Below are 19,638 nucleotides of genomic sequence, written 5' to 3' on the forward strand. Positions count from 1 at the left end.
GTATGATGTGAACTTTGTGTTGCAGCAGAAGAAAAGTATTCCTGGTCTGAGTGAGAAATAATTTCAGCAAGCACCCTGATAGGATGAGATTGCCAAACATTGGATTTTTTTGTATTAACGATGGTGCCATTTCAATTATTAATGAAAACAGCCAAAGCTTGTTCAAGCATTTTTACCTGTTGGAAATGTTGAGGGTACAGGAATAAACAGTGGACTAGATGTCCAGGAATCTTTCTCCACTGGTGAAAGGGCAGTGGAGCAAAAGGTATTTATTGCATGAGGGTGGTTGTATAAGGATTAGGAAAAGTTGCTCGATTTATACAGGTGGTTGGTGAGGACTGGGAGTACTGGGTGGAGTTTCAGTCCGCATGCCTGTAGAAAGATATACTTGTCTTGGAGGTGATGCAATGTAAAGCTCCTAGAATGATTCCTGGAATGATCAATGCTGACTGGAGCTTAGAAGAATGAGAGGTCATCTCATTGAAGCATATCAGATTTTGAGAGTGACTCGTAGTGTAGATCCTGAGGGGCCAATTCCTTATGCTGGAGAGTTAAGAAGTAGGTGTCAGAATAAAGGTCAACATACTGGTTCCTTGCTGCGCCTACATGTGAACTTCTTCAGTACTGCACTGGTAAAAACTTTGAGCGTATGATCAAGGTTTTGACATGGTGCTTGAGACTTCTGATTCAAAGACAAGTGTCAAGTGACAGTGTGGGCTTTGAGGAGAATTTAGAGAGATTTCATGCAGATATAGCCAGGCTAAGTGAATGGGTGAGAACATAGCTGATGGAATATAATATGGAAAAATGTGAAAACATCCACTTTGGCAGAAGAAGTAGAAAGGTGGACTAATATTTAAATAGCAAGAGAGTGAAAGGTGTTGGTATTCAGAGAGATTTGGATGACCTTCTATTTGAACCATTGAAAGTTCACATGCAGGCACAACAAACGGGATGGTGCCCTCTATTGCCAGAGCATTTGAGTACACAAGTGGAGATGTCGTGCTCCAATTGTGTAGCAATGTTGAAACCATATTTGGAAAATTACATACAAGTTTGTGCTCCCTACAAAGGAAAGATATATTGCAATTGAGGGAGTGCAGTGAATGTTCAGCAGATTAATTCTTAAATTGGCTGGTTTGTGGTATGAGAGAGGATTAAGAGGACTACGTAAATAATCTCCAGAGTTCAGAAGAATTAGAGGCGGTCTGATTGAAACATACAAAATTCTTAAGGGCTTGGTAGAGGAGATGCAGAGTTAATGTTTTCTTTGGCTGGGGTGTCAAAGTCAGCCATTGAAGACATAGATAAGGATAAGTTTCTTCACCCAATGGGTGGTGAATATTTGGAGTTCTCTACTCAAGAAAGATATAAGTATGAAGGGAATTATGGGAAAGTGGCACTGATGTAAAAGATCAGCTACAATCTTGTTGAATGGCGGAGCAGTCACAATGGCACCAATGTCTAACTCCTGCTTCTAGTTCGAATGTCCTCTGAGTCAAGGCTGTAACCGTCACCCAGGGTAGGGAGACAGAGAGGGAATTGGCTGTCCATTGCAGAACCCATCCAACATTTAATCTCATTTATTTTAAAGGGTGGCTTTTACAATGGGAGAAAAATCTGCTGTCAGACACTGAGGTTGAAATGATGTCCAATTTATGTTAGAGTAGGCTCTTGTTATTTTGATATTCGGAGGAGGACAATGACGTCTCCGATGAGATTAACGCAGTTGTGGATTTTTTATGTTCTCTGTTAAATAAGAAGCCTGATCTTTAGTGTGATGGAGTATTTCCATCCATTAAAGATAAGAAGAATTATATGGGAACGCCAGTAAGTTGGAGGTCAGCAGCAGGAGTCATAGAGTTACACAGCATGGAAACAGGTACTTTGGCCCAACTCATCCATGCCGACCAAATTGTCTAACTGAGGTAATCCATTTGCCTGCATTTGGCCCATATCCTTCTAAACCTTTCCTAATCATGTACCTGTCCAAATGTCTTCTTAAGGTTGTAATTGTACCCACCTCTACTACTTCCTCTGGCAGCTCATTCCATATAGTCTTCTGTTAAATCTCCCTTTTTCCTCCTCCAACTTACCTTGATGGGGGTTTTGGCTCAGTGAAGCTCCCAACCTGGCCACTGATAGAGCTTTAACCCACTCTTACATTCAGCAGCCTCTGAATGAACTAGATTTTAACAGTCTGCACTGCAGATTGTTATAGTCTGCAATAGCCCAAGTTTCCCCAACAAGATGAGATGGTGGAGTTAGAAGGCTGCTTAGATATTCACAAGCTGTTCCAAGAATTTAATGTACTAGAAAACAGCATGTTCCCTGATCTGTCAATGGATTTGCTAGAATAGGTCAGAAGGAATAGGATCACACCTGCTTAGCATGTCATACTTCAAATATCCCCTCACTACAATTGTAAATTTTGGTTCATCGCTTGCTATCTTGGTGAACTTCAGTAAAATATGACTTTATTTTGTACAAGCTCTGAAAATAAAATGACAGTTTAAAGTAAAGCAAAATTGCACAGTGACTGGTCTAACAAATAACATTTTTCTTAGAAGAAACCCCTCTGCTGAGGTTCTGAAAATCGCTTGGATAACTTTAATGTTGTGAACATCCAGCACTTCATTGTCATAGTGAATAGTTATCCATTCATAGCCAGTCAACAGAGCATTACAAATATATATGCACCTGTTGGAAATGCAATCAGTTCAGAGGAATGTTGTTTGAAATCTCTTCAAGACAATTAGAAACAATATTTAATCCTGACTTTAGTTCTCCTTTCCCTCTGCAATCATTTTCTTCTAACCCTCCTCTTTTAAATTGACTATTAATGTTGTGGGATGATTCTGGATTGCAAGGGTAACAATCTATCCATTGATGGGGTGGGAGGGGGTGGGGGGTGCAGGGTGGAGATTATAGCCAAAACTGAACTGTCTTCATCCAATGGCAAATGAACGTCAGGGAGTCATAGAGTCATACAGCATGGAAACAGGCCTTCAACTCACTGAGTCCACGACAACCATCAAACATCCATTTACAAGAACATTGAATTCTCCCACTTTAGGTAATCCCCACCCTCCTTCTCCACAATCCCCCCACCCCCCACCCCCCCCCCCACCATGCTTCTTCTTCCCTTTCCTAGCCTCTTTTTCCCTACCTTTTTCTCCCTTTCTCTCCTTACCTTTGACCCATCCCCTGGTGGATCTGCTCTCCCCTCCTCCCCTGCACCTGCCTGTCACTATCTCTCACCTGCATCTACCTATCACCACCTTGTGCCCACCCCGCCTCCCCTCTTTTGTCCACCTATCACTGCTCTGCTTTTCCCTCCTATATATTGGGCTTCCCCTTTTCCTATCCTCAGTCCTGAAGAAGGGTCCTGATCCGAAACATTGACTGCCTGCTTTTCTCCACGGATGTTGCCTGGCCTGCTGAGTTCCTCCAGCATCGTCATGTTTATCATCTAGATTCCAGCATCTGCAGTCCTTTGTTTCTCTCATCCATTTACACTGATCCAACATCAATCCAGTTTTGTTCACTCTACATTCCCGCTGACTACTCCCAGATTCTACCACACACCTACACATTGTGAGCAAGATCCTGGGCTTTATAAATAGAGGCATAGAGTGCAAGAACTAGCAGGGCATGAGGAGCCATTATAAAATGCTAGCTTGTATCCAGTTCTGGGCACAGCCTTTAAGAAACTGAACTGGAGTAACGATATACCCAATGTGGGTCCAAGAGCAGGCCAGAGGCTGGGAACCCTGTGGTGGGTAACTCACTTTCTAACTCCCCAAAACCTGTCCACCATCTACAAGGCTTAAGTCAGGAACGGGATGGAATACTCTCCACTTGCTTCAACAACATTCAAGAAGCTCGACACCACACAGGACATAGCAGTCCGCTTAATAGATACCTCATTCACACCCATTGACTCACTCCACTACCAATGCACAGTAGCAGCAGTTTGTACCACCTACAGGGTGCACTGCAGCAACTCACCAAGACTCCTTAGACAGCACCTTCCAAACCCATAACCTCTGACAACTAAAAAGACAAATGCAGCAAAGGATTGGAATACCATCACTTGGAAGTTGCCCTCCAAGCCACACACCATCCTGACTTGGAAATATATCGCCGTTCCTTCATTGTCGCTGGGTTAAAGACCTGGAACTCCCTAACAGCATTGTGGTATACCCACACATCAAGGACTGATGTGGTTTGAGAAGGCAGCTCACCACCAACTTCCCAAGGACAATTAGTGATGGACAAGTAAATGCTAGCTCAGCCTGCATAGCCCACATTCCCTGAATGAATGAAAAAATGATGCAAAGTCTTTGGAGAGGGTGCAGAAAAGCTTAAAATGAGAAGGGATATTAGTCACGTAAATAGAATGGTGAAGATGGGAACAGAACATTGAGAGGAGATCTGATAGAAGTACTTAAAATTATGAAGGATGTAGACAAAAGGGGTGGAGAGAAATTTTTCCAATTGGTTGAAGGATCAGGGACCAGGGGACACAGAATGAAGCTGATTGGCAAGAAGATCTAAAGTGACAAGAGCATTTTTATGTACAAATGGTTAGGATCCAGAATACTTTGCCTGGAGTGGAGTGGAAGTAGATTTGGTGTTGGTATTGGTTTATTATTGTCACTTGTACCGAGGTACAGTGAAAAACTTGTCTTGCATACCGATTGTACTGGTCAATTCATTACACAGTGCAGTTACATTGAGTTAGTACAGAGTGCATTGATGTAGTACAGGTAAAAACAATAATAGTACAGAGTAAAGTGTTACAGCTACAGAAAAAGTTCAGTGCAGGTAGACAATAAGGTGCAAGGTCACAACAAGGTAGATCATGAGGTCAGAGTCCATCTCATCGTGTAAGGGAACCGTTCAATAGTCTTATCACAGTGGGATAGAAGCTGTCCTTAAGCCTGGTGGTAACATGCCCTCAGGCTCCTGTACCTTCTACCTGATGGAAGATTTGATCATGGTGTCCAAAGATAACTGAATAAGTAGTTGAAGAGGAAACATCTGCAGGGGTCTAGGAGGAGGCTGGGAGGCTAGCTGGATTGCTCCTGTAAAGGGCTGATATAGGGAAGGCGATGAAATGTGTAATCCTTCTGTGATTTCAATTAAGGGACGGTGTGTACCTGGAGTGTCCGAATCATATACACAGTATTTCCAACCTTCTGAATAAAAGCTGAGTATAGCTGGAGTAAATAAAGAAGAAACACAATGACAGAAGGCATGGGAAGTATCACACTTAGACTTAGTACAACTTGTGGGTGTTGGAGGATGGTATAAGAGGTCAGGTCTGCATACAGTTAGTGTTGCAGTACTGCCAATTATATTTCAGCTAAAAACTTACAGTATAACAGCTGGTAACGAAACCAGTTCTCCAAAGGAAATCATCACCTCAACGAACCAAATCCAGGTCTAATTTAAAGAGTCAATATCAGACATTACAACAGGGACAATTTATATGATGCAGCTTATAGGTGATACTTGGGTGGAGTGATCTAATGCTTCGCTGAAATTTATAGTAAGATAAGATATCTTTATTAGTCACATGTACATTGAAACACACAGTGAAATGCATCTTTTTGCATAGAGTGATCTGGGGGGCAGCCCACAAGCGTCGCCATGCTTCTGGCGCCAACATAGCGTGCCCAAAATTTCCTAATCTGTACGTTTTTGGAATGTGGGAGGAAACCAGAGCACCTGGAAGAAACCCACGCAGACATGGGGCCGGAATTGAACCCAGGTCGCTGGTGCTGTAAAGCATTACGCTAATTGCTACACTACCATGCCTGGTGTTTACAGGCATTCTCCCATCCAGGTAGAAGCTAGCCTCAATCTGCTTAGGTTTTGAGATCAGAAAGGAATAGACGTTTCCGGGCTAGTATCAAGGCATTACTCCTGTACTAGCTCTAAAGACAGCATGTAATTAACTCTGTTAATTAACTAGTCATTGATTAATTATTGTCTCAGTACGACACCCTCACCCACCCAGCTCCTACTAGCTCCCCTGCACAGGGGAAGAAGATTGGGAGAGAGTGGTAAAGAGTTAAATACAATGAATACATCATCAGTGTGAGCAGCAACCTCACGCAGTGTTAGGTATAGGGGTGTCCAAAAGACAAAACAAGCGGAGCAGGAGTTCAAGTTGACCATAACATATAGGAGCAGAATTAGGCCATTCAGCCCATCAATTCTGCTCCACCATTCATTCATGGCTTTTTTTTTCAAACCCATTCTCCTGCCTTCTCCCTGTAACCTTTAACCCCCTTACCAATCAAGAACCTATCAATCTCTGCCTTAAATATACCCAATGACTTGGCCTCCACAGCCGTCTGTGGCAATGAGTTCCACAGATTCACCACACTCCAGCTGAAGAAATTCCTCCTCATCCCAGTTTTAAAGGGACATCCCTTTATTCTGAGGCTGTGCCCTTGGATCCTTTGGGTGCTGGTGTTTCCCAGGGGTCAGGGAGCTCAGCAATGGAATCAGAATTTAAACCTAATGTGATACAACGTGGGCAGCATTCTTTATTCAAGAATGACTATTGGGAGACCATCTCACTGAAGGAAAATGAAATCTCTGTTTGAATAGAATAAAAACAGGAAATGCTAGAAAGACTCAGCAGGTCAGGCAGCATTTGCGGAAAGAGAAACTAAGATCAAAGACCCTTTGTCAGTGTTTCTAGCAGATTCCGATTTTCTTTCAGGTTTCCAGCATCTGTAGTTTGTTTATGAATTTTGTTTGGGATTTTACTCTTGAATAAGGCTATTTAGTCACCTCTTTAACAACTGAGCAGTGCCCCCCCCCCCCCCCCCCCCCCGTGGAAGAAACCACATGCTTTGGAAATTTTTTTCACTAGTCAGCTTTTACCTGGCACCTTGATAGTTGCCTCAGCTGGTACTGGTTCAAATCTCACTCTGGAGATATGAGTACATGATTGAGTCTGATGCTTTAGTGCAGCGGTGACGAAGTGCTGCACTGTGAATAGGTGCCGTATTTCATTTGGGATGCTAAATAACACGAAATCCTAGGAACTGGGTGTGAAGGATCCCACAGTGTCCTGGCCAAAATTCACCCCACAACCAGCATGATCATGGGGCATCATTGTATGTAAATTGATAGGATGTGGTCTGGAAACCACAGTGACTACAATTCAAAGAACATTGAGCCACAGAAAAGGACAGTACAGAAGGAAGCCATCGCCACATTGGCAATGACACAGAATCATTTTTCTTAGAATAAAAGAGACAAAACGTGACAATTCTGCCCATCGTGGCTTTACCAACTGTGAAAACACTTTGTAATTAAGCCTACTTCTTTGTAAAGTGCTTTTGGGCTGTCCTAAATTCATGGATGATACTACTTAAATGTAAATCTTTCTTCCTCTTCCCTGTACTTCTAAGCAGTGTACAATGCAAGCCAGCTCATTAACAAGTTGCTTGTGTTTCTTACTTGATGACATACTGGGATGGCAGTGGTTTTTGTAGGGAGAAGGATCTGGAGAAAGGTTGTCCACAGTGGATTCCAACAATAGCGGTTTGTTGGGGACAGGTTTGTGATTGAATGAGGCCACAACAAGGCCCACTGTACAGGAAAGGATTCTTATGAGGAAAGATTGAGCGAGCTAGAGCTTTTCTCTTTGGAGCGATGGGGGAGGGGGGGGGGCGGAGGTGGGTGAGTGGCAACAGAGGTGTATGAGAGGCATTGATAGATTGGACAGCCAGCACCTTTTCCCCAGGGCAGCAATGGCCAATACCAGAGGACATCCATTTAAGGTGAGTGGAGGGAAGTTTAGGGGAGGTGTCAGAGGTAGGATTTTTTTACACAGAGAGTGGTGGGTGCCTGGAATGCATTGCCAGAGGTGGTGGTAGAGGCTGACAATAGGGACATTTAAAAGACTCTTAGGTAGGCACATGGATGTAAGAAAGATGGAGGATTATGAGCTGTGTAGGAGGGAAGGGTTAGATTGATTGTGGAGTAAGTGTCTATGTAGGTCGGCACAACATTGTGGGCCGAAGGGCCTGTACTGTGCTGTTCTATGTTCTATGTTCTATAGGAGAAGATCTCAGGAGAAGCACAGTGGAACTCAGTAGACCAGACTGTCTCCTGTAGACAATATTACATAAGTGAAAGAGGAAAAAAGAGAAACTATAATCCAGAGGGTGGTGGGGATCTGCAATTCACTGTCCGAGAGGATGGCAGAAGCTGAAACCTTCACCATGGTGCTTGGATCAAATAGCTGTAATCTGCAGGGATATGATCAAGTGCTGGTAGATGGGATTAAGTTGATTATCTCTTTTATTGAGCCAGCATGAACACTGTGGGCTGAATAGCCTCCTCTGTGCCATAACATTTATAGGATTCAATGACTCTGAATATAGGATCTGCCACTTAATGGTTCCTGAAATCCGACCTTTGATTTCTAAAGGGGACACATTAGGAAATACAGAAAAAAATGCATTAAACCTATTAACCCCTGAGCCTGGTATTGGGTGGCGCTCGGGGACCTGAGCCCAGCAGTGGCTAGGCTTTGGGGGACTGAGACTGGTGCTGGGTAGGTCCTGGGAACTGAGCGCAGTGTTGGCGGGCTCTGGGAACTGAGCGCAGTGTTGGCGGGCTCTGGGAACTGAGACTAGTGTTGGGTGGGTCCTGGGAACTGGGCGCAGTGTTGGCGGGCTCTGGGGACTGAGACTGGTGTAGGGTGGGTCCTGGGAACTGAGCGCAGTGTTGGCGGGCTCTGGGGACTGAGACTGGTGTGGGGTGGGTCCTGGGAACTGAGTGCAGTGTTGGCGGGCTCTGGGGACTGAGACTGGTGTTGGGTGGGTCCTGGGAACTGAGCGCAGTGTTGGCGGGCTCTGGGAACTGAGACTGGTGTAGGGGGGGTCCTGGGAACTGAGCGCAGTGTTGGCGGGCTCTGGGGACTGAAACTGGTGTGGGGTGGGTCCTGGGAACTGAGTGCAGTGTTGGCGGGCTCTGGGGACTGAGACTGGTGTGGGGTGGGTCCTGGGAACTGAGCGCAGTGTTGGCAGGCTCTGGGAACTGAGACTGGTGTTGGGTGGGTCCTGGGAACTGAGCGCAGTGTTGGCAGGCTCTGGGAACTGAGACTGGTGTTGGGTGGGTCCTGGTGACTGAGCGCGGTGTTGGCAGGCTCTGGGGACCGAGACTGGTGGACACTGGAGACCTGAGTCCAGCGCCTGTCTAATGAAGGAACATTAACATGTACAGGCTGATCCTTCCCCACGTGGCTACTCATTGTGGGTTGCTGCCTCCAAGGGCAGGTGGCACACATGGAACATAGAATAGAATGGTACAGCACAGTAGGGCCCTTCGGTCCATGATGCTGTGCAGATACAGTTCACTCATCCATGCTCAGTGAGAAAGAAAGAAGCCAAATTCAGAATATAAGTTTTCTCATGACATTGGAGACCATTCTACCCATCAAATCTATGTTGGCTTTCAGAGAAATCCCATCAATCCCATTCTCCTACTTATTTCTCTCACACATGCTCTCACCCTAACTCCCCCTGATTCTCCTTCCATCCACCCACACCAAGGGTAATTTACAGAGGCCAATTATCCTACCAGTCAGTGTGTCTTTGGGAGGCAGGAGGAAACCAGGGCACCGGGGGAACCTCAAGTGGTCACAGGGAGAAGGCGGAAACGACACACAGGTGGCACGGGAAGTCAGGGTCGGTTCTGGTCATAGGAGCAGCGAGGCAGCAGCACTACCTGCCGCATCACTGTATCGCCCCTTAACCTTCAGCATGTCTTTGGGATTTGGGAGGAAACAGGAGCACCTGGGGAAACCCGTGCAGCCACAGGGAGAATAGGCAATTCCACAAAGACAGCGCCGGACGTCAGGAGTTTTAAAGGAATTTAACATTTCTGTATTGTTATTGCTGCATTATCACACAGATGTGTTCCTAATAAGTGAAGGATAAGGAAAGTTTTACACGAGTTGATCCCCCATCAATGAATGTGATGCAGATAGATACGTGTAGCAGTTTTGTTTTCGGTTAAGAGATCATGAACTGTGTTGCGTTGTCCTGCTGAGTAAGGAGTACAGTTGTATCTATTGGCACTGAACTAACTGACCACTCACTGCAGGCTGAAGGTCAGTCAGTTGGTTCCACTCCTGCTCATGTTTTCAAAATCCAGCAGGTGGCAGTGTTTCCTGACATTTCTGCAAACTGATTGATGGTGCCGAATCTTCAGCTAAAACATACCGTGAAAATGTTCCATGATAGAATTGAAATGTTTTGGTTTGAAGAGAGATACAGTTAATCTGACCATTATTTTCTGTTTATTAACTTTAACCAATTCGGTGTTCAGTTTTGTCAGTCCATGACCAGAACTACTTAGTAATGGTTGTTGTTTCATTTATAATGGTCGAGTAAGAACCTAAAAAAATTCAAGTCACTGTTCTCCATTTAAAATTGCTCTTGCAATTTTCTTTTGAGAAAACATTTTTCTTGTTCCATCAGTTGAACTGATCCACATGAAATTACTGGTCGACAAAAGGAGAAGTGAATGGAAAGGTGTGCAGGTGGGAGGAGATCTGGGATGGGCAAAGACTTGTGGGGAGCACAAAGACTAGGATTGACCAGATGGGCCGAATGGTCTTTACTCCTGCTTTAAATTTTGTGTAATAAGGATGATTAATAACCAGGCTGATTCAGTTCCCGTCATTTCTACATCTTGATGCCTTTAAGACGTACGGGTTAGGAAGTTGTGAGCAAGTTATGTTGGCGCTGGAAACATGGCCACACTTGCAGGCTGCCCCCTGAACACTCTATGCAAAAGATGCATTTCACTGTGTCTTGATGTACATGTAACTAATAAAGATATCTTATTTTCTTTCCTAAGGTGCATATTGGATTATTGATGGAAATTTCTCCTCCCTTCCTACACCTGTAACTGCATACGGCTTCTTCTCCTGAGTATCCCGACCCATGCTGCTGGAAAACAAACCCTCTGGAAAGAGGGAAACGTCAGATGAGGAGGGGGGTTTACAATAAAATCAGTGACGCTGCAATTATCCTCATGGTTGAGAGAGTAAATGCAACACACAGAATGGTATTGGGGGCTTCTCAAGGCTCGAGGTATCATCCCTGGTCATTGCTTACCTCATTGGGCAGGCAGCTGTCTAGAAGTGAATCCCTGTTTGGCAGCCCTAAAACAGGAGCGCATTCTTATCTAATAATGGCACTGAAGGGGGCCATTCTGGCTTCCAGGGGAGCAATCCCAACAGACGTATTCCCCCTCTCCTTATTTCCCTGTACACCTGCAATTTGTTCACCCTCACACATGTCTGTCAACTCTCCTTCGACTCTTCTGTAGCCCTCAACAAGGGGTAACTTACAGCAGCTAATTAACCTAGCAGCTCATCTTTGGGATGTGGGAGAAAAGCTGAGGACCTGGACGTCACAGGGAGAGCATGCAAACTCTACACAGACAGCACCGGAGGTCAGGATCGAACTCAGGACCTTGAAACTGTGAAGCAGCGTCTCTGACTGCTGAACCACAGTGCTGTCCAAATGTAGTGTCTGAAATCCTGAAATTCAGTTCCAGTGAAGTCAATTATGCACGTTTAGTGCTCCCAACTGGGGCTGAACTAGGAAAACTAACAAACAACCTGCTGGAGGAGCTCAGCGTGTTGAGCAGCATCTGTGGGAGGAAAGAATTGCTGACGTTTTGGGTCAAAGTCCTGCATCAGGACTTTATCCTGCAAGTAGAATAGGGGTGGGTAGGTAAGTAATAGGGTGAATGCACACAGTCTTTTTCCCAGGGAAAGGGTCCCAAAAGCTCGAGGGCATAGGTTTAAGATGAGAAGGGAAAGATTTAAAAGGGACCTGAGGGGCAACTTCTTCATGCAGAGGGTGGTGCGTATATGGAACGAGCTGCCAGAGGAAGTGGTTGAGGCAGGTACAATAGCAACATTTAAAAGACACTTGGACAGGTACATGGATAGGAAAGGTTTTGAGGGATATTGGTCAAATGCTTAGATAGACAGCTCAATCAGCATGGTAGAGTTGGGCTTGTTTTGTGCTGTGTGACTGTCTGACTCTAATTAGCAGCCTGTTGCAGAGGGAGGAAGGGTGAGGGGAGTTTGTGTTGAAGGATGCAGCAGAACATTTCTCAATCAGTGAAATAATTGTGAAGTGAATCATTGTTTCAAAGGATCATCCAATGGGTACACAGCAACGTGCTCCAAAAACAATGAGAAACGATTGGTGATGATAGAGGGATAAGGATCGGCTCGGAGAACAGTAATTGAACCTACCAACATCACATAACAACTGAGTTACCTCTCCACCTAATATTAAACTGAGGCAATTCTCATCTGCTGCTCTTTTGGCTGTGTACAGTAACACACAGCCCCAGTCTAGCTTGCACTGTGCTTGGGACCTCTCATTTCAGGCAAAGAATGAAGTAATGACCTTGCATAAGTAAGTGAATCAAACGATTTGAGTAGATTGTTAAATTCCCACCAGCATTCACAAAGGGCTGTTTACATTGGCCACTGTCCAGGAAACATGATTAAATAAAGCAGAGCCAACAAACAAGGGGCTGCTGATTTTGCTCAGGATTCAGCCAGACACACTCAAGCTGACCAGGCAGGAATGGGGTTTCCCTGATCGTTAAAGACACAAGTCCTTAAATAACAGTTTTCTCGCTTTGAGTACAGAGAGATATCCCAAGGCAGTTTACGCAAGGGAGGGATAGAGAAAGGTGGTTAGAGAAGGTGGAGAACTTCTCTGGTAAATATAGGGTTCCACTTACTTCTGCATTGTTGGTTCCTTTTGGTAGCTGTGATCTTCAGCGTTCTTCAATAGCTCAGTGGTTTCTTAAATTCCTTCACTGGGCATTGCTATTAAGCCTCCCGTTTATACCACTGGATCCTCATAGAGCAGGCTGCTGGGTTTCCACGGGAAGTTGGAGAGTCCCATTCCAGACACAAAAGCTGGAGTGGTGAGGGAGAGCTGTACCATCACATGTGCCAATGTTCATTTCTCAATTGACATTAGTAAAATAGATTAGCTGGTCAACATTAGATAGTTATTAATGGGAACTAGCTGTACACTCTGCACAGAATTGCTGATTTGTTTCCATTTATTACACTTCTTTGGACACGGAGCGACTTGGGATGATCTGAGGATGTGGAGAGTTCTATATGAATCTGTATCCTCCTGAAGATCATATGAGCTGATGGGTGCAGGCCCTGTTTCTGAAGGTGCCCTAGAGCATAGAAACGGATCCTTCGGCCCACTGAGTTCATGGCGACCATCAAGCACTCACACTAATTCCATTTTGTTCTCTTAACATTCCCCTTAACACACCCCAGATTCTACCACTCAAGGGGCAACTTACGTGGGCTAATTAAGCCATCGACCCACACTTCTTTGGAAAATTGGGAAACAACTGGAGCACGTGGAGGAACCCCACGCAGTCAAATGGAAGACTGCCCAGACTCCACACAGACAGGGCCAGAGGTCGGGATTGAACCCGGGTGACTGGAGCTGTGAGGTGGCGGCTCTGCCAGCTGCTCAAGGCCCCACTTTGGGAAACATCCTGGTATGTTTTGCCCCATTGTAGGTGCTATTGAAATTCTAGTTGTTGTTGTTGTTCAGATATAGCCATTCCAAAGGCCTTAGGATGGAACGGTTAGAGGCCTTATTTGATATTTCTTTGGGACAGTGTAAGAATTTCTCAGTCCTTCTTCCATGAAGTCCCCCATTTCCCTCCGTGGGGTGGTAGACGCTTTGGTTTTCTGGGACACTCCCAGGACGAACAGCGCTGTGGTAACAAATGTCCCTGAGAATGCAGATGCTCCCCATCCAGAGACTTGGGAGGGAATGTTTCATTGGTCCCTTCTGCCACTGAATGGGTGAATCTGAAATACAGCCACAAAGGCCTTTATGCTTTATGTTGTATTACTTACAGTTTTGAAGACCCACTTCTGGGTCCATTAATCAGGTTCCCTGACCCACTCTGGAAAAGCAGCTGTACAATTTCATTTATAAAATAGGCCATTTGGCCCACCAGGCACATGCTAGCTCTCAGAGGTTCCCCAACAGTCCCATTCCTCCTCTTATTTTCCATACAAACACTTGTCCATCTACTTCTGCTATATACCTACACTAGGGCTAGTTTACATTAGAGAAACAAAGGACTGCAGATGCAGGAATCTAGATGAAAAACACGATGATGCTGGAGGAACTCAGCAGGCCAGGCAGCAGGCGGTCAACGTTACGGGTCAGGACCCTTCTTCAGGACTGAAGGTAGGAATAGGGGAAGCCCAATATATATAGGAGGCAAAAGCAGAGCAGTGACAGGTGGACAAAAGATGGGAGGGGTTTACATTAGCAAGTTAACCTACTGACCAGCACGGCTTTGGCATGTGGAGGGAGCCCAGAGCAACAGGAGGAAGCCTATAGGATCACAGGAGGAACATGCAAACTCCACACAACACCCAAGGTTAGGATTGAACCCAGGTCATAGTCAGAGTCCAGGTGCCTGGACCCATGAGGTAGCAATATTAACTACTTTGCCATTGTGGGACCTGGGAAGAACCAGCACAAAACGGAGTCTGAACAAATCAGAGGTAAACTGGGATGATGAATGTAGGGGCTGGTTTGAAATTTGTATTTAATGTATTAAAATAATCAGGGGTATATTTTGCCTAGTGTGAAGGAAAAATCTCCTTGGTGGAAACAAATTCTTCAACTTTGGAAGTCAAATAAAACCCTGTCACTTTAGAGCTCCATTACACTTAGTGAACTGTTGGCTGCAGTAGTAGCTTTGCTCAAGGTTGTAATATGATTAAATAGGGCTCCAGTCACACCAAGTGCAAAAGTAGGATCATAAAGTTATCTGAAGCGTGGGATTATTTTACAGCCCTGTAATACACTTCACGTCAACTGCTATTTTTATAACATATATCAACATTTTTCAGTTGACTGTTTACTTACCTCTCCCATTGTTGCTTCTCCTTAAGGTTCATTGTCCTGAAGCTCTGCTCCTGATTCTTCAGCTGTAACAATGAAGTCAATGGAAGCAAGTCAGTGGAGGTGAACCCCACTGAGGTCAGATGAACCATTGATCTAAGATGAATTTCTCTCCCAGGAAGAGAAGCAAAATCAAACTAGTTATTGTTGTGGTGCAAGAACGTTTCCAATTTTTAAATGCTGCAGATAACATGTTTTAAGGACAATTAAACTGCTCTTGGTACATCAGCTTCTAGAATCGTATTTTGTAGAGGTGTAGCATGTTCAATGTATTCGAACTTGTGGAGGAATGCTGTCAATTCTGTACTGAACTCACTGCAGCCTCCAGCCCTCCCACATAGTTGGCAAGGGAAGAGTATGTCCACTAATTTGAAAGGAGAGGAATGGCTTTAAAGGAGAAGGGTAAGTATATGGTAATTTATCCAGCTTTGAGTTAATTGGTTTTTCTCTGATGTATTTAATTGTTTGAGTGATTTTCATTTTTAAAACATTTACAAGCATTCCTTGATTTTTGAAAGTGATATGTTCCTGGAAAATGTCTCATAAAGTGAAGTTTCATAAATGGAAAAGGCCAGGTGAAATGCTCTTTGGGTATTTTGGTAAGTGTACCCCTATTTGCAGAGAGAGGCATACTATTCCTTATAGTGCAATATAGATTTATAGTCAAAGAAATGCACCACCAAAGAGTCAATGACATGAGAGGGAAAACTTGTAAATGGAATATTTTTGAAATCAAGGAATACCTGTGATAATTAAGCATTTGATTTTACTTACTTTTGAAAGTTTCTGAATGCTATGGAAACTCATTGGCATTTTGATAAAGCTTGGTGGTGTGGGTTTGCTGGCTTTTTCTCAGCTGTTTTTAGATTTAGGAGTTTATTCTTGCCTGACATTATAATGCGCAAGGCTTGCAAGCCATAGTAACTATGGTAAAAAGGTAAAAAAACAGCGGTTGCTAGAAATCCAAAATAAATGCAGCAAAAACTGTACAGACCTAGCAGGATCTGTCAACTGAGAAACAAGGTCAATGATCTTTCATCAGAACAGATATTTCAAGTGGTTGAATACAGACTTAACTTCAAGAGAATAGAGTGTGGCAGAGATGACATAATTGGCGGTGTGTGATACTAATTTAGAGCTTAAAGTCATTGGCTGTAAAGCTTTTTCAAGGGGCCATGAGGATTTAGTTGATGTGGAGGGTCAGGAATCTGACTGGCTTTAAGGATAGTGCTCAAGGAAATGATTAGACCAGGTCAGATGGTGGAAGACTGAAGGAGGTTTGCAGTGAGGTGGGATGGGTTTGTGATGAGGGGTATGTAAAGAATTTAAAAGGATGCTTCTTGTAGGAGGATCCACATGCTGGACTGTAGTGGTGGATCAGGGTTGCCTGGTCCCCTTTAAAGTCAGGGCAGCCTCACCTTCGTTGTGAAGGTCTGCATGCACATGAATGGCCTGTGGATGCACACACACACACACACACACACACACACACACACACACACACACACACACCACACGCACACACACATGTCCACACACATACATCCACACACATATTCACTCACACACACACCCATGTCCACATACATACACACACCCTCATACACACACACACACACACACACACAGATGTCCATACACACTCAGACACATGCATGTCCACACACACACACACACCACACGCACACACATGTACACACACACATGTCCACACACATACATCCACACACATATTCACTCACACACACACCCATGTCCACATACATACACATACCCTCATACACACACACACACACAGATGTCCACACACACTCAGACACATGCATGTCCACACACACACACACACACACACACACACACACACACACACACACACACTCGAACGTTGCATCTAGCGTGATGACTATGCATGTGTGCATATGTTTGCTTCTGCCTCTTAAGCTACTCATGCATATAAGTCTCCTAGGATCACCTTGGCATCCTATGGGAAGTTCACAATAAATATCCAATTGAAAATCAATAGAGCTGCAGAGGCTGGACATGGGAAACGACAACAGAAGATGATGGGAACGCTCATGTGTTTGATTGAATTTTGTGATCTTTCTTTCTCACGTTCTATCTGTCATTCCTTCTCTCGTTCCTTCTCTCTTTCTCTCTGTTTCTGTCTTTCTTTCTCTCTTTCTTTTTCTCTCTCTCCTTCTTTCTGTCTTTCTCTCTCTCTCTCTCACTCTCTTTCTTGCTCTCATGTTCTTTCTCTGTTTCTCTCTTTTTCTCTCTCCTTCTTCCTCTTAGAATAGTGGACAAAGGATTATAACAGCGTCTGCAATACAATATGTTCAAAGTCAGTTCCATACTTCTGTGGCGAAAGGGTCAGTGCCAATGATGTAGAAGTCTATTAATGGTAGGAAACATAAATGTAAACTTCTTGGAGGCCAAGGGAAGGGAGGGTCAAGAATGGGGTCAATGTATGTCTGTGAAGATTTTTTGTAAATTTTAGCTGATTCTCCTTGATGAAATCTGTTAGGAAATCCAATAGAATCGGTCTGAACTGAATGCATGGTATTAATCCAGGGAGATGCATAACGACGATGATAACACTTGCTTGATTACTGCTGGATTTAAACTGTGAATTTAGTGACCCCATTAGATAAATTCCACATTGTAGCAAAACAGAGGCTGACTCATGACTACTGTGAGCTTGTGTAAGGGGCAAGATAAGCTCCTTTGGACAAACTGTCTCACACTACATGGGGTTAAAATCCCTGTGAAGTGTGAAGTTAGCTTTACCAAATCATAGACAGGATGGAACTGATAAAATCTAATGGGAATGTGGGTGATCCAGGCTGGAATCATGAACAGAAATAATATCCTGCTTCTATATACCACATGCTTTACAGTTAAATGTCCCAAGGAGCATTACCAAGTTAAATTTGATGCTGTATCTCGTAGGGAGATACTAGGACTGGTGATCACTTGTTTGGTAAAAGAGAAGATTTTAAGAGAGAACTGACTTCTCCTCAGTGGTTATGGAGTTAGCACAGACAAGAAGTTTCACAATTATGGGGTCCAGGTCCATAGTTCACTGAAAGTGGCTATACAAGTGGATAAGGTGGTAAAGAAGGCATATGGCATGCTTGCCTTTGTTGGTAGGGGTGTTGAGTACAAGAGTAAGGAAGTCATGCTGCAGCTGTATAAAACTTTAGTCAGGCCACACTTGGAGTATTGTGTGCAGTTCTGGTCGCCCCATTACAGGAAGGATGTGGAGAATGTGGAAAGGGTGCAGAAGAGATTTACCAGGATGCTGCCTGGATTAGATGGTATGAACGAAAAGGAAAGGTTGGACAAACTTGGGTTGTTCTCCCTAGAGCGTTGGAGGCTGAGGGGAGACTTGATCGAGGTTTTTAAAATTACAAGAGGCATAGACAGGGTAGACAGACAGAATCTTTTTCCCAGGGTAGAAATGTCAGACACCAGAACACTTGCTTTTAAAGTTAGAGGGGGGAAGTTTAAAGGTGATGTGAGGGACAAGTTTTTTACACAGAGAGGGGTAGGTGCCTGGAATGGGTTACCAGGGGAAGCAGGTGGTTTGGTGGAGTTTAAGAGGCTTTTAGATAAACACATGAATATGAAGGGAATGGAGGGATATGGATGATACACAGGAGGGGGACATTTAGTATAAATTGGCATCAAGATCGGCACACCATTGTGGGCTGAATGGCCTGTTCATTGCTGTACTGTTCTATGTTCTGTGTTCTAAATACACATACTTACACAGTTTCACTCCTTCACCAAAGTGTCAGGATGTTTTGTTTAAATGTCAGCATTCCTTGTTCCCTGTAAATGCATTCTCCATAGCTACAAACTGTACTGTCAGGAATGTACTCGGTGTATGGATTTAGACAATCTCAGATCTTTTCTAATGAAACTCCACATTTTTCTCTCTCTCTTTCTCTCTACAGATGCTGTCTGACCTGTTGAGTATTTCCAGAATTTTCTGTCTCTGTTTCAGATGTCTGTGATGTTTTGTTTTAGTATTAAACTTCAGCCGTGGCTGCAACAGAGATTCCACAGGTGGATCCTCTCACTGTCCCTGACCTGGGGACGAGATTGTCCATCTCAGCTTCTGCGCCTGATCACTTCCCATTAACCTCAGCTAGTATATTTGCACTTACAGCAGGATGGAACATCCGACATCCTTAAATGATACCTCCTAGAGTTGAATGGCCTGTGGTTGCCTTCAATCTAAGTTCACACAGGATAAGGAGCAGCTCAGGGCGAAGTGAAAGCTCCATTGCCACCAGTGAAGTATCAGATCATTTCCCTTATGGAAGGAGTGGTGAACGGAGGAACAGCTGGAGAAGTGGAACAGGCTTCCCATTAAAATTGGAGGATTGGATGATCTTGAAAGCCCAAAGCAACAGTTTTTGGTTATAAGTCTGAACAAGAAGTACCAGTGGTGAGTTAAGAAGACCTTCAAACCTACCATTGTCTGTCCGTGCCTCTCTCGTTCTCTGCCTCTCTCACTGTCTGCCTCCTTCACTCTCCACCTCTCTCACTCTCCACCTCTCTCACTCTTCACCTCTCTCTCTGTCTG

The sequence above is a fragment of the Pristis pectinata genome, chromosome 11, assembly GCF_009764475.1.
Source record: "Pristis pectinata isolate sPriPec2 chromosome 11, sPriPec2.1.pri, whole genome shotgun sequence".
NCBI lineage: Eukaryota > Metazoa > Chordata > Chondrichthyes > Rhinopristiformes > Pristidae > Pristis > Pristis pectinata.